We start from the raw sequence: 14,909 nt of genomic DNA on the forward strand, positions 1-14,909 counted from the left end.
TGGCTTCTGCCTCTGGGAATAGACTGTTCCTATCCTTTGTCCATCCATTTGCTATTTGCTTGTCTTCTAATTTGTAGTTCTTTATTTTTTCCAAAGAACATTTTCTATGTTAGGTATGTTGCAAAACTTACTACCAGTTACTTGAATTTTCACTTTAAGGCAAAGATGATTTACAAGTTGATGTAGTTAAATTCAGTAGCCACTTTTTTTTTTTAAAGATTTTATTTATTTATTTGACAGACAGAGATCACAAGTAGGCAGAGAGGCAGGCAGAGAGAGAGGAGGGGAAGTGGGCTCCCTGCGAGGGCTCGATCCCAGGACCCTGGGATCATGACCTGAGCTGAAGGCAGAGGCTTTAACCCAGAGAGCCCCCCAGGGGCCCCCAGTAGCCTTCTTCTTGTGTCTGTTTAACAAATCCTTAATTGTCTTGATAAGACAGAAAAGTTCCCTTATAATTGAATATTTTCCGGTGTTTTCAGTATTCATTTACTGTTACTTATTTTTAACAATTCTTAATTTAGCACCAACGGCTTCAATTCCATGGGTTATCTTGAAAGACGAAACTCCTTTAGTAGCCTGGAAAAAGAAAGAACAATTGTATTTTTAGGAATTTCTTAATGCCAAGTTGGCAAACATCACACAACATCACAATCTAATGTCTAACTGTCATTAGATTCAAAAAGAACTTTACCTACACAGCGGATCCTTTTTTAGTTTAAGTATTATAAAACGAAACACACCACAGCTTTTCTTTTCTGTAGGATCGAGATACCATAGCATTCCTGAACAGAGTGAGATGGTAAAGATGCTTACCAAACTGGATGCAAGAAGAAGCAGATGAGAGGTTCCTAAGTTGTTGGAGTCCTCATATCTACTGCCGGCTTTTTTTTTTTTTTTTAAGATTTTTATTTATTTATTTGACAGAGACCACAGTAGACAGAGAGGCAGGCAGAGAGAGAGAGAGAAGGAAGCAGGCTCCCTGCTGAGCAGAGAGCCCGATGCGGAACTGGATCCCAGGACCCTGAGATCATGACCTGAGCTGAAGGCAGCGGCCCAACCCACTGAGCCACCCAGGCGCCCTCTACTGCCGGCTTTAACGAACAAACCGATTCGTGATGCAGGAGCATAGTTTTCCAGAGAAGCAATCACTAAGCCATTTGGTAATTTGGTAAACTGTATTTAAAATAAAGTGAGATGTGATCAACGCTTTTATATTACCAAAGACAGAAAGGCCGTGTGTGGGTTCCAGTGAGCAACTCCATGGGACTGATCTCAAGGTCCTGAGGCTGTGAAGGCACTCCTGCAGGGGCGGCCGTGGCTTTCACTTTGGGAGCAACTTTCAGGGAGTAAAATCTCTAAACACAAAAAAGACACACATTTCTCTCAAGAAAAGTGGCTTGTATTCTGGTGTGCCCAAGCAACAGAAGGTGTTCAGTGATAAAATAACTTCATGGGGGGCGCCTGGGTGGCTCAGTGGGTTAAAGCCTCTGCCTTCGGCTCGGGTCATGATGCCAGGGTCCTGGGATCGAGCCCCGCGTCGGGCTCTCTGCTCGGCAGGGAGCCTGCTTCCTCCTCTCTCTCTGCCTGCCTCTCTGCCTACTTGTGATCTCTGTCAAATAAATAAATAAAATCTTAAAAAAAAAAAACAAAAACAACTTCATGGGAGTGGGAGGATTTAGCTAACTTATTACTTCCCAGCCACTCTTAAATCTCAATTTATTTGGGATTTGTAGAGCCTGAAGAAATACCTAACTCTCCATGTTCATTTTCTTAGAATGGAAAAAACCACTGCATTTTCTTTTCCCTGTTAACTGTCTTATTAAAGCTCCAGGTGCTTCTTTCTGGCTCTAATGCTCTGGAATTTTTTGAAAAATTGGAGGACTGCCACATCCATACCCTTCATAGATTTTAGCTTTACTATTTTCCGTACCTGCCCAGAGTCTCATTTTAGTTTCCTTCCCAAGTGAAATGACTTCATCTCTATAATCCTTTTAGTAACCTTTAAAAAAGACAAAGTATACCAAGGAAAATTCCTCTACGACCCCAATATTTCACACAGTATCTTCACTCACTTGGGTGCCAGAGGATGACCACACAACCAAGGGTTTTATTTCTCTGACTAACACACACGTATATCACCCTGAGATTAACAACAGCTTCAGCTACATCCGAGTCTCAGTTCATTACATGCAGCCACTGAAAATGTCAAAGTGTCCTCTTAAATGCTGGATAACAGACCCAAAATGCCCAACTTTATTGTTTTTTGGGGAAATGATATACAAGGCTATAGAATTCATTCTAAGGTTCATGAGGTTACTAGAAGAGATGTTATCCCCGAATCAAATGAACACACTGCTGGAGTTTCTGGAGGACTCCCATCAGAGGCTGCAATGCCCCTGCTCTGTGATGTCCTAAACAGCCGTTCGTAATATATTCAACATCAGCGCTGCACTGAGTTGGGTCCCAGTTTTCACTTGCTATTAGTACTTTTTAATTACAATCAGCTTTGTTTTACCATCAGTTCCATTTGCTGGGTGTGGTATAGTTAACCCTCGTCGTGATTTTACCTTTTGAATCTCTAAAAAGTAAAATTTAAGACATGTGAGCATAGCTGTTCAAATATGAATCATCTACAGTTCCATTGCCAAGGCTGAGGTGCTTTCACCTCAAGAAGCAGTGAAACTTTATGTACTGCCTATAATTTGTCCTGTTCAAATCAGAGGCAAAGATTTATCCTTGTAATTGTCAATTACTGGGTAACTTTTTTTTTAAAGATTTTATTTATTTATTTGACAGAGAGAGTGAGAGCACAAGCAGGGGGAGCAGCAGGCAGAGGGAGAGAGAGAAGCAGGCTCCCCACTGAACAGAGAGCCTGATGTGCTCAATCCCAGGACCCCAGGATCATGACCTGAACTGAAGGCAGACGCTTAACCGCCTTAGCCACCCAGGCGCCCCTACTGGGTAACTTTAATAATAAAATATGCATAATAAATTTATCTGTTTGTAAAATGAGTGATATAATTAGAAACAGTCAGTGCTTTCCAGTTGACTGCTATTTGTTTACATTGGTCCTCTCCAACTGCTACCTTTGAGTTCTTTTATCTACTGGGAAGTTGGGATGGATGGAATGGAGGAGATCTGGGGTTCTTTGGCCACTCTAGGCTGCTCTCAGCATTGTTAATCACTGGTTTGTCTAGGTGTGCCAATAAGGGTAATTTAGGCTAAAATTTAAATTACCACCATGTGCAAAAATCCACAGTTTATCTATTTCTTTTTTTCTTTTTAAAGATTTTATTTTTATATATTTGACAGACATCACAAGTAGGCAGAGAGGCAGGCAGAGAGAGGAGGAAGCAGACTCCCTGCTAAGCAGAGAGGAAGGGAAGCAGGCTCCCCGCTGAGGATGCAGGGCTCGATCCCAGGACCCCGGGATCATGACCTAAGCCGAAGGCAGAGGCTTTAAGCCACTGAACCACCCAGTTGTCCCTTCCCTTTTCTTTTAAATACTTTTCTGGGGGTGCCTGGGTGGCTCAGTGGGTTAAGCCTCTGCCTCGCCTCGGGTCATGATCTCAGGGTCCTGGGATCAAGCCCCGCATCAGGCTCTCTCCTCGGCAGGGAGCCTGTTTTCCCCTCTCTCTCTGCCTCTCTACCTACTTGTGGCCTCTGTCTGTCAGATAAATAAATAAAATCTTTTAAATACTTTTCTGTACCTTTCAATTCTTTTGGGTATATGTCACAACCAAAAAAAACAACTTTCAAATAGTTGAAACACAAAACACAGTTAATACTGCAACTTACTTGGGAGCTTGGACATCTGCATTGGAAAGGTTTTCTTGAGCAATCGTTTTTACTTGGTTCTAGGCAGCCTTGATAACCTAGGATAGACAAGAGAAAGCTGGTCATTTCTGATCAGTGCCAGAGACTCCTGAAGTAATCAAATGCTCCTCTATAGAGGTAAAAACGTAAGATGTAATAAGGCTGGTTCCAGAGAAAGAGAACAGTGTCCAATTTGGGATTCTTGCCACTATGTGTTCCTTATTCTTCCAGAGTTCCAGGAAGTTTGTACCTCGGTAATAGCCCAAGTAGCAAGCTCTGTCATCTATTTATTTATTTATGGTGGGCAGCAAAGCAAGGTTTGTTGAGCGGTAGCAAACTTTATTATTGAGTGATAGTACAAAGCTCCCGAAGAGGGAGGGAACCCCAGAGGGTTGCCTGGAGCCAACCTTTTAGAAAGATAGTGGCAGAGCACAGAGAATGACAGGATGGTTTAGGAAAAGCCATTTCTAATGCCCTGTAAAGAATAAATACCTCTAAAATCGCCCCAGACTCTCAAAGCATCATGGAATTAATACTGCTATCCCTTACTACTCACTAAGATCCACGAATCACTCCTTCAGTCACTCTCGTCAGTGTGCCTGACTCCCTTGCCATCTGCCCACACTTCTGACCTGCCCACTTGGCAGGCTTCCAACCCTGGATCAACCCTACGACCTGCCCCCGGCATTTTTCCATCAGAAATACTACCAAAGAAAAACGAAGAAATGACGAGTACGTGACAATATGTGTACACTTACATGTGCAGTAAGTGTCGCACGTGACTACGGTAGGAATTTGTGGTCTCTCTCCTCCAGGAGATACCCTGCTGATGCCCATTCTGTGTGTATCTAGCCATTCATTTCTCCCAAATCTCGTTATTTCAACTCTCCTCCCTTCTCTTACTCTCAAGACATGACAGCCTCCTCCCTCACTGCGATGTACTTCCCCATCTTGCCCGCAGCAGCCTTTGTGTGCAAGGCTAAAATGTCCATTTGTACTCTGCACCCCATCCGCTCACGATTTTTCAGACCTGATCCATTTATCATTTCCTGTGTTCTGTATCTGCTCCAATCCTTCCCTTCAGTATGAATTCTCTCCCAGCTTAGTCTCTCAGTGTAAACTCTCCTAAAACCACTACCCACCTCCCCTGCAAATATGAGTTCCACCTGCCAATGCCAACCTCACGTTTCTTCTCATTCATTCCTAAACACTACAAATTTTGCTCACTTCTAACACTCTGGTGAAAACTGAAATACTACCAGTGATGTCCTGGTTTGCTATAACCACCAGGGTTCTCTGGTAACTAACTGGATGTTAATCCAGAGTGGATCAAAGGGGTGTTAACCATTCTCTCTTTCCCGGCCTCTTAAAAATACCAGTTTCTCTTCTTCCTTTCTGGGCCATTTTCCTTAGTCACTTGGTGGGACTCCCCAGGAATTCAAGCTTCAGTTTTCTCCCACAGTCTTTCACACACAACCCTGACTTCAACACAGTCTCTACGTTGAGGACATATATGTTGGCCTTGGTGTCACCTGAGTTCTCAACGGACATGTCCCAGAGAGACAACTCAATGCCACCTGCCCAGACAGAACCAAAATACCTAGGAGACACTTCTTCCCTCTTTCCTGGAAGCATGAATAAACATTTTTTTTATTTTAATTTTTTTTAAGAGTTTACTTATTTGATAGAGATCACAAGTAGGCAGAGCGGCAGGCGGTGGGGTGGAAGTAGGCAGGGAAGCAGGCTCGCCACTGAGCAGATAGCCCGATGCAGGGCTCGATCCAAGGACCCTGGGCCCATGACCCGAGCTGAAGGCAGAGGCTTTAACCCACTGAGCCACCCAGGCGCCCCATGAATAAACATTTTTAAGTTGGTTATAGGCAGACACGTGGTAATGATATTACACTATACAGAGCTCTGATCAGTCATGGCTTTCAAACACTCTCTATTTTTTTACTAAAAACATATTAATGGAGGAAAAACACTTGTGAGAGTTGGTGAGTTTGCAACTTACATCTGCAGCTGCAGCAGCCTGTGAGATGGTGTAAATCCCAAAGAGTCCAGAATCTGAGTAACTGGTGTTAAAAGCGGAAACCTGAAATTAAGGAAATTTTACTGTATGTCATTTTACCAGGGAAAACAGGGCCCAATTTCCCAAAGAGACAAAAACCTGGGACCTTCGCAATACAAGCGAAAGAGATGAATTACAGTTTCATGTAACCAGTTCTGGCAAGGACTGCAGTGTTTTGGATTCAGGTTACTTCTTTCAAAACCATAATGGTTTTAACATTTTTCACTTAAATCTTTCTAAAACAGACTGCTCGCTTTACTTTTTTGCTGGGTATTTTCTAACATTCTTTGATGACTAAAGGTTAATGTAAACATTTATTTGTGAACAGTATTATCACAGCTGCAGGATGGCTGAGTGGTACAGACTGTGGGCTTTGGTATCAGACAAGCTAGTGCTGGTGACCTCTTTTTTTGCCAATTCACTTACACTTCTCCTACAGACTAAAGTCAAAGGGTTGAGGGAAAACGCTCAGTAGATGTTATCAGATATCCAAGGTAGCGGCAAGTTCAGCCTGAGGACTGGGCATTGCTGTCTGCAGTGTGAGCAGAGCGTTAAGCTCCCTAAGGTCAACACGAATGCTCAGCGTCGTGTTTCCCAACCCAAATGAAAAATGGGCAAAGGCCTTGAACAGACATTTCTCCAAAGAAGATATACAGATGCCCAAAAAGCACGAAAAGATGTTCAATGTTATTCGTTGTTCGGGAGACACAAAGGGAATGAGATACCACTTCACAGACGCTAGGATGGCCATCACCAAGAAGACAGATAATAGAAAGGGCTGGTGCTGAAGTGGAGATACTAGAACCCTTGTGCGTCGGGGGGGATGTCAAATGCTTCAACTGCATCAGACAACAGTCTGCCAGTTCCACAAACGGTTCAACAGTTACCACAGGTCCTGGCAGTTTTACTTATGATATAGCCCGAAGAAGGAACAGGTTAAAACAGGTGCTTCTAACTAAAACTTATACGTGAATGTTTTTATTTACAACAGCGAAAAGTTGAAAACAACTCAAATGCCCAAGTGATGAACAGATGAACAAAAAGTGATAATTGAGTATTTTAGCCAGAAAAGGGAACGGAACATTGGCATGTGCTACAGTACGGATGGACTCCGAAAAGATGCCAAGTGGAAGAAGTCAGTTGTAAAAGGCCATATACTGTAGGATTCCATTGATATGAAACGTTGGGAGAGTCAACTCTACAGAGACAGGAAGGAGACTGGTTGCCAGGGGCAAGGAGGAGGTGCAATAAGGAGTGACTATAACAAATACAGGGTTTTGGGGGTTGATGAAAATGTTCTGAAATTAGATAGTGGTAATAGTTATAACACCCGCTGAATAGAATAAAACTCATGGAACCATATCCTTTAAAAAGGTGGATTTTATGGTATTTGAATTGTACCTCAATTATGTCATTATTTACAAAACAAATGAACCAAAAAACAATACTGCAAATAATATCTTGGTGCAATTATTTTGTAAACCTGACCAACTGTTTCTGTAAGATAAATCCCTAAAAACAAAATTGCTGGGTCTAAATGTATCAATATTTAAAATTTTAATATATTTAGAGAGACCTCCGAAAATATACGCGTTTATATTCCCACCATCCATCTTTGGGAATGCTCAATTTCTCCATACCCTGGTTAATACTGGGCAGTGTCAATCTTTTAATTTTTGCCAATCTCATGGGTTACAATTTTAACTATTAGGCAAGGCTATCTTTTTATAATAACTGGCTACACACATATACACACACATTTTCCCCATGAATTGTTTGTTCGTGCCCTTCACCTGTTTTCAATTACATTATACTTCTTTAAAACAAAAAACTTGTAAAAGCACTTTGCTTAGAGAAATTTGCCCTTTATCATACATTTTTCAAATACTGTAATAAACTCAAAGCCAGTAGTTTACATCGTTAAATGTTGGATTCTGCTTACTAAAACGAAACACCTACCAATTAAAATCCTATCACACAGTGCTCATCTCTCATCAACAGAGGACTGAGTTACCAAATACGGTTCAATCCTGTGCTCACATAATTACAGCTTAAAAAGACTACTCTTAAAGAAACAGACTGACATGCAAGCAATTCCCAACTTACCAAGTCCAATCAAAGCCATTCTCGCACTTGTGAAATGGTTCTGAACAAAGGAATGCAACTGAGAAAATTAAGAACATTTTGTGAGGTTATGTTGGTATAGATACAAAAAGCTGTAAAAAATTAAAACTGCAGGGCAACAGGAAATACTCAGGCTTAAAAGCTACTGTAGTGAGCTACAGACTATCTAGTGCTGAATTATACTGCTTTTATTTTTTAAAGTATTGATTAAAAGAACTAGAACTTAATGTGGTAATGGTTACATGATGGTGAGTATAGTGAAAACTACTGAATTGTGTGTTTTACTTTTTTTTTTTTTTAAGATTTTCTTTATTTTACAGAGACAGAGAGAGAGAGAGCGAGCGAGCATGCCCATGAGCTGGGGGAGGGAGAGAGAGAATCTCAAGAAGGGTCCATGTCCAGTGTGGAGCCTGACAGGGGGCTCGATCTTATGACCCTGAGATCATGACTTGAGCTGAAACCAAGAGTCAGGACACTTAACCGACTGAGCCACCCAGATGCCCCTGAATTGTACACTTTATGTAGGTGAACTGTATGACATATGAATTGTATCTCAGTAAAGTGGTATTGAAAAAATAAAAAAAGGATTAAAAAATGACCTGAAGAGGCACCTGGGTGGCTCAGCAGGTTAAGCCTCTGCCTTCGGCTCAGGTCATGATCTCAGGGTCCTGGGATTGGGCCCTGCATCTGGCTCTCTGCTCAGCAGGGAGCCTGCTTCCCCCCCTTTCTCTGCCTGCCTCTCTGCCCACTTGTGATCTCTATCTTTGTCAAATAAATAAATAAAATCTTAAGAAACAAACAGACCAAAAAAAGGCCTGAAAAAAATTAGAGCACATACTGGCCTGAATTTGAAAAAAATGAGACTAAGCTTATGACTTTTATTATGTGATTTTAGCAGATGTGTAGCAAATTTCTTTCATCTTTATATAGATTAAAAAAAAAAGTACTATGAACATTTAAAAAAAAATTGTTAACATTTTATAGTAGGCCTAAAACCTATCCTCAAGAGGAGGACTGTTGCTCCCAAGGACTGAAAATTGGCCCTCGGGTGCAAGAAAAACATTTTACTCCTTTTATTTATAAAACAAATATATATACATGTACATATGTAAACAGACAGACAGTGTACCTGACATTAAAAATTCACTCTGAGCCAGAATAGAAAGAATCCGTTGAAAAGGTACCTAGTGAATGGGTCATAATGTTGAGAATCGTTAGGCTAAGGTAATGTGACCGAATCAAGTTACCAGAATTTGTGCCCTAAAGCGAATGGTGCCTACATCTCTTGAGTCAGTGTGGAATCACATTTTTATCCCCTACTGAATGCTGCCATTACTCAAAGTATTCTAGTACCAATTTTTTTAGAATTTCCTTTAGACCAAGGACATGTTTAAAAATGCTAATAACTTGGAGGTAACCATGGTTAGTATCTTAGTATCTTTCCAGGATGGATACACACACACCTTATTTTCTAAAAATGGAGACCCTATGGTATATACTATTCATAAATTATGTTTTCTACCCTGAAAAGATGCTACGGAATTTTTCCCTGTCAGTGTTTTTGAATGGCTGAATAGTATTCCATTCCACAGTTACTTAATAAGTTACTTAACTAGCCCCCTAAAGCTGGATATTTAATTTGTGTCTAATTTTTCACAATTAAAAGCAATGCTACAGTAGACATCCTTGTGGACAAATATTTTGCTATGTATGCTCTTTAGCTACCTCGATAATGTATCTTCACATGGGTGATTTTGATGTCTGAAAAATTTCAAAACTCACTGGAGGCCAGTCTTAGAAAATATCTTCACTGCTTAGGTTGAATGATATCGGTTATAATTTTTTAGAAGTGCCATATGAATGGTAGGCATTGAACTGCTGACTGATAAAGTGAAGAGTTTTCTAACCAGGAAATAAAAGAGGAAAGGGATAGGATATACAGTTCTGTTTTCTCTAGTGCGTAACCAGAAATGAAATGAGAATAAAACCTGAACTTCTGAATCACTGACACACTTTGCAAGTATCGATAATTTCCCATTTTTCTTTCAATGTTTTTTGATAAAACATTTTTTTGCAGGATGGTAGGAGTAGGAAAATAAGATTATATACACGCACCTATACTTGTAGGAGATACACTTTGACACTGAATGTTTCACATTTTGGATGTGAAGTTTTATGTTACATATATGGCTATGACATATATGTAAAAAAGTAAGCAAAGCAAAGTAAGGCCAGGAGCTGAAGGAGGCCAGTAAGCTAGTGAGCAGCCTGACGACGGATGGGGAGGTGACGTGGGTTCATTCCTACCTGCATACTGAGGTGCTAAAGGAAGACTTTTGGTCAAAAGATGATGAAATTTAAAACTTAAATACTGTCTTAGAAAGATAAATATACACAGAAAAAGGTTCAGAAGACAATAAACCCAGGCATTAACATTCAGTGCCTTTAGGTATGTGAGATTCTTTTTTTTTGGCTTGCCCTCGTTTTCTGAAATAAACGTGTCCCTTTTGTGAGGAAAACTTCTTTTAGTTAAAAGCTGTAAAAGTTGTAAAGATAGATTTCAGTTAAAAAGGCAAGCTGATGGAAAATAAAAAAATAAAGCCACCAGGTGAATTTTTAAAATTTGAAGATAAAAAGAAAAATTAACAAACAAACCTAAAATGGCAGATGAATGTTCAATTTAATGTGAAAACAAGCACATTTTAAAATGTAATATGCTTTTATCAGTACCTCATCTGGTGTCACTTTTCCAATCCTATAATCAGGACAATACAGGGAATTGGCCAAGGCATCTCGGTAAGCTGCAGCATGCAGATTTTCAAGGACGTCTGCAAAATAAGTAAAGAACTTTTTGCGGAAATGTAATTCAAATAAGACAATGTTTTTTGAACCTAGAAAGCAACTAGATTATACAATTTTGGTCACCTTATGGCACTCAAGTGTCATGAGAGCTTGAAATTTAAAAGTCGGGGGCACCTGGGTGGCTCAGTTGGTTAAGCTTCTGCCTTTGGCTCAGGTCCTGGGATCAAATCCCACATCAGGCCTCGCCTTGACAAGGAGCCTGCTTCCCCCTCTCTCTCTACCTGCCTCTCTGCCTACTTGTAATCTCTCTCTGTCAAATAAATAAATAAATAAATAAATAAATAAATAAAATCTTAAAAAAAAAAAAAAAGATTTAAAAGTTGGCCCGCTGAATGTGCTGAGAAAAGTAAGAAATTATATAACAGCAGCTTCTACATACCAGGGCTCGCCTGACTACTTCTCTAACTTGAATCTACCTGATATCATCTGGAAAGTATCATTGCCTTGAATCTACCTGATATCATCTGGAAAGTATAATGGCCTGGGTTTCAGCAAGTCTGAATCCAGCTACAGTTCTGCCACCAATGTACCATGTGACCTTGGGAAAGTCATTTACCTTGAAGTTCCTCCTGCGGTCTCTAAGTAATGAGGAGGTGTCAGGTTAAGAAGATATATGGAAGTGCCAGTGTTAAGTCCTATCGCTAGCTTGCGGGGGTCAGAGTGTACTCCTTGCTGGAACACGGACACTGTCCCTGCTTCCCGCTTCAGTCAGTGCCTCTGCTCATTACTTGGGCAACCTCCCTACGCCAGAACTGTTAGGTGCTGGAAATACAGAGACAAGTAAGACAAAATAAATGCCTGCCCTCAATATGTTGAGAGGGAAAATGGTGAAATGAGGCACGATGGGTGTGATGTCAGTACTAGATCAAAAGAGCAGCAGGGGTGCAAGGGAAGGGCGGTGGGAACTGGAAAGAAGTAACCGAAGTAAGATCTGGAATGAGTCTTACAGAATGGGTACGTGTTTACTAGGGGAGCGATTAGGGAGTGGCATTTCAGGTAGAGAAAACAGACAAAGGCATAAAGGATGACAATGGATTTTAAGGGAAATTGCACCTGGGAAGGGAAAAAGGTAGAGGGAGAGGCAAGAGAGGTGGGCAGGGGCCAGACTGTGGAAGTTAACATCTATGCTAAGTTGAAGAGTTTGAACTTTATCCCACAGACAGTAAGAAACCTTTTAAGGATTTTCACATCAGGATTGCTGTAAGGGCAATGTGGTAGATGGACAGAAGATGCGGACTTGGGGGCAGCCAGGAGATGGCAGTAACTATCCAGGCAGAAAGGCTGAGGGCTGGAGCCTCATTGCTAACTCAGGGAAGAAGCCATTTTCATCACGTAAGTCATCTCTTCTACAATTCAGTATTTCTTTGGTGGAGGTCCAGAGTAAGAAGGATCATACTCCTTTGTAAAACAAAGTAGCACCGTGAAATAATATTAGCTAGCATCAACCAAGCTCTCACATTGCTCCGGACACTTGACAGGCTTGATTCTGAGGGAGGCCCATCCCATGCAGGGTCCCTGCAGCTGGTCACCTGTTTATACCTGAGTGGCCCACCTGCAAACCTCGGCTCCTATGGAAGTTGTAGGACTTCTAAGAGCCAGGGGTGCTTATTTACTAATTTGTTTTGCTAGGCATACTTGTCAAGATTATCTATTTAACATTATATAAACACAAAATATGAACACCAAGAAAGGTCTTATTTTTTAAAAAATTAATGTGTTTGCTTTGGAAAGATCCAGTAAAGGTAAGTGGCTAAACAGTAATACCAGCAGCAACCATGAACTGTTGCTGGGTTTGGTATCAACAAACTATTGAAAAAACACCGTATTCTAGATTCTGAAACAGGGATTCTATAATTAACTTACATCCTATCAAAGATGAAAAGCAATCAACAATATGAATGTTTAGAAACACTAGAATAATATAGTTAAGAAACTAGACCGGTTTTGGAAAAGGCAGTTTTAAACGCAAGCAGAGAAAAATTTCAATGGCAATTTCCTCCCTCTACAAATTGATCTTCTCAAAAACCCAATTATCTTTTTTTTTAAAAACAAGATTTCGTTTATTTATTCGGCAGAGAGAGAGTGAGAGAGCGCGCGCACAAGCAGGGGAAGCAGCAGAGGGAGAGGGAGAGAAGCACGTTCCCTGCTGAGCAGGAAGCTCCATTTGGGGCTCGACCCCTGGACCCCAGGAGCAGGACCCAAGCCGAAGGCAGACGCGCAACCAACTGAGCGACGCCGGCGCCCCAGGCTAGGTAATTTTTTGTTATGGGGAGGGATATGCTTGTGCACTGCAAGATATTTAGCAGCATTTCTGGACTCCAGAGGCCAGCTGCACTCCCTTACAGGTTGTTAAAACCAAAAATGTATTCAGATATTGCCAACTATCCCCTGGGGGCAAACTGGCCCAGCTGAGATTCTTTTTTTTTTTTTTTTAAGATTTTATTCATTTATTTGACAGACAGAGATCACAAGTAGGCAGAGAGGCAGGAAGGGAAGCAGGCTCCCCGCTGAGCAGAGAGCCAGACATGGGGCTCGATCCCAGGATCCTGGGATCATGACCTGAGCCAAAGGCAGAGGCTTTAACCCACTGAGGCCCCCAGGCGCCCCCAGCTGAGATTCTTAAAAGTGCTCCTCACCTCCCCTCTTGATAACCATCACTCCACTGTGGTGGGACTGTGGTAGCACACTGACATCCGAGGAGTTTGCCCCAACTGACAACTATGTTTCGCTTGGGCTTGGAGGAGTCGTCTTAAGCGGCTCCCGAGGGCCGACCAAGAGGCCCTCCTAGACTTCTCTAACAGGACATCAAGAAAAACACGCTATCCTGGCGGGACACCATAATGAAGTTCTAGAATAGTGATAAGCACTATACAGGCATTAGCTCTTTTCTTCCTTAAGACTTTACTCACAAGCCCCCTTAACCGTCAGGGAAACTGACGCGCCAGAGGCCAGAGCTGACAGGGTGAGGGCGGAGGGCCAGGTCTACGCCGGCCCCCTGGCCCCCAGGGCTTGCGGTTTCCACCTCGGGCACGCAAGTGCAGCAGTGACCTTCAGAGATTTCGCCACCGACTCGCTTCACCGCAGCTCGCAAGCCCTTTCCCTATTCTCTTCAGGTTTTCCGGCGTTAGGTCTCTCTTGCTCGTAGCACGACCCAGGCCTCCAATGCCCGACCCCCCCCCCCCCCCCGCTTGGAGACCACTCGGCCCGTCTGAAGGGCCGACGGAAGCCCAAGGCCCCGGAGCTCCAAACCAAGCACCTCCAGTCCGTGTCACCTTGCTGACAAACCCCTCCCCAACCTTGCCCCATGCCGGCCGGCTGTGCTCACCGAGAGGGACCCGACTCGGCTTAATAGCTTCATGGCTCAAGCTGGCTGCAATCCACAGTCACTGCCGGCTGGAAGGAAAGCAAGATGGTGGCCGACGAGAGGCGTTTCCCAGCTCCCCCCGCGCGCGCTTTCCCACGCCGGCTACGTGAAGAGGACTCTCTAGGCGGACCGCCCTCTACTGCTCCCTGGGCGAGGTTGGGCCAGTCCAATTCCTCCAGGACGCAGTATAGGCCGACGCAACGTTTTGTACGGAAATGCTCAGACGATTACTTATTCTGCCACTTTTTGGATTCTCGTCCGGGCCCGGGTATCCTGTATCCTGCACTCTGTAATCCTGCTCTATGTCTACGACAGCCCATTACATCCCCCACCCCGCCACTTTGGAGTCTCCCGATCCGGATAGTCCAGTGAGACGGCGCCTATGCCCCAGATTCCGCCTCAAACCGGCTCCGGAGCCCCGGCACCTGCCGCTCCCCGCGAGTCTGTAGAGGAGACTGGGCACTGTAGAGAAGAGTCTCCGTATCCGTTTGCCTTTCTGAAGAGACCTGGACTTCGAAGCCGGGCATGACAGCTTCTTGCTTGCTGAAGTCCTCGCTAGATCCTTAGCCTTATGAGGGTAGAGACCTTGGCCAATGAACTGGCTGCTCTGACTCCCGGCACCGGCGGGAGACACGAATGGATGAATCCTGAAACCCAGGGAGTCCTACCCAC

General features: G+C 42.9%; 1 long non-coding RNA gene across 1 annotated transcript; it reads right to left on the bottom strand.

The window, feature by feature from the left end:
• Positions 1–214: 214 nt before the first annotated feature.
• LOC308359822 lies at positions 215–14,324 on the bottom strand. Its single transcript, XR_013968462.1, has 7 exons — positions 14,199–14,324; positions 10,742–10,839; positions 7,994–8,051; positions 5,831–5,911; positions 3,799–3,875; positions 1,219–1,355; positions 215–576 (listed from the first exon to the last, which is right to left on the bottom strand). It is a non-coding gene; the product is annotated as an uncharacterized lncRNA (long non-coding RNA).
• Between the last annotated feature and the right edge of the window lie 585 nt (positions 14,325–14,909).

Source organism: Martes martes (genome assembly GCF_963455335.1).
Source record: "Martes martes genome assembly, contig: SUPER_18_unloc_1, whole genome shotgun sequence".
NCBI lineage: Eukaryota > Metazoa > Chordata > Mammalia > Carnivora > Mustelidae > Martes > Martes martes.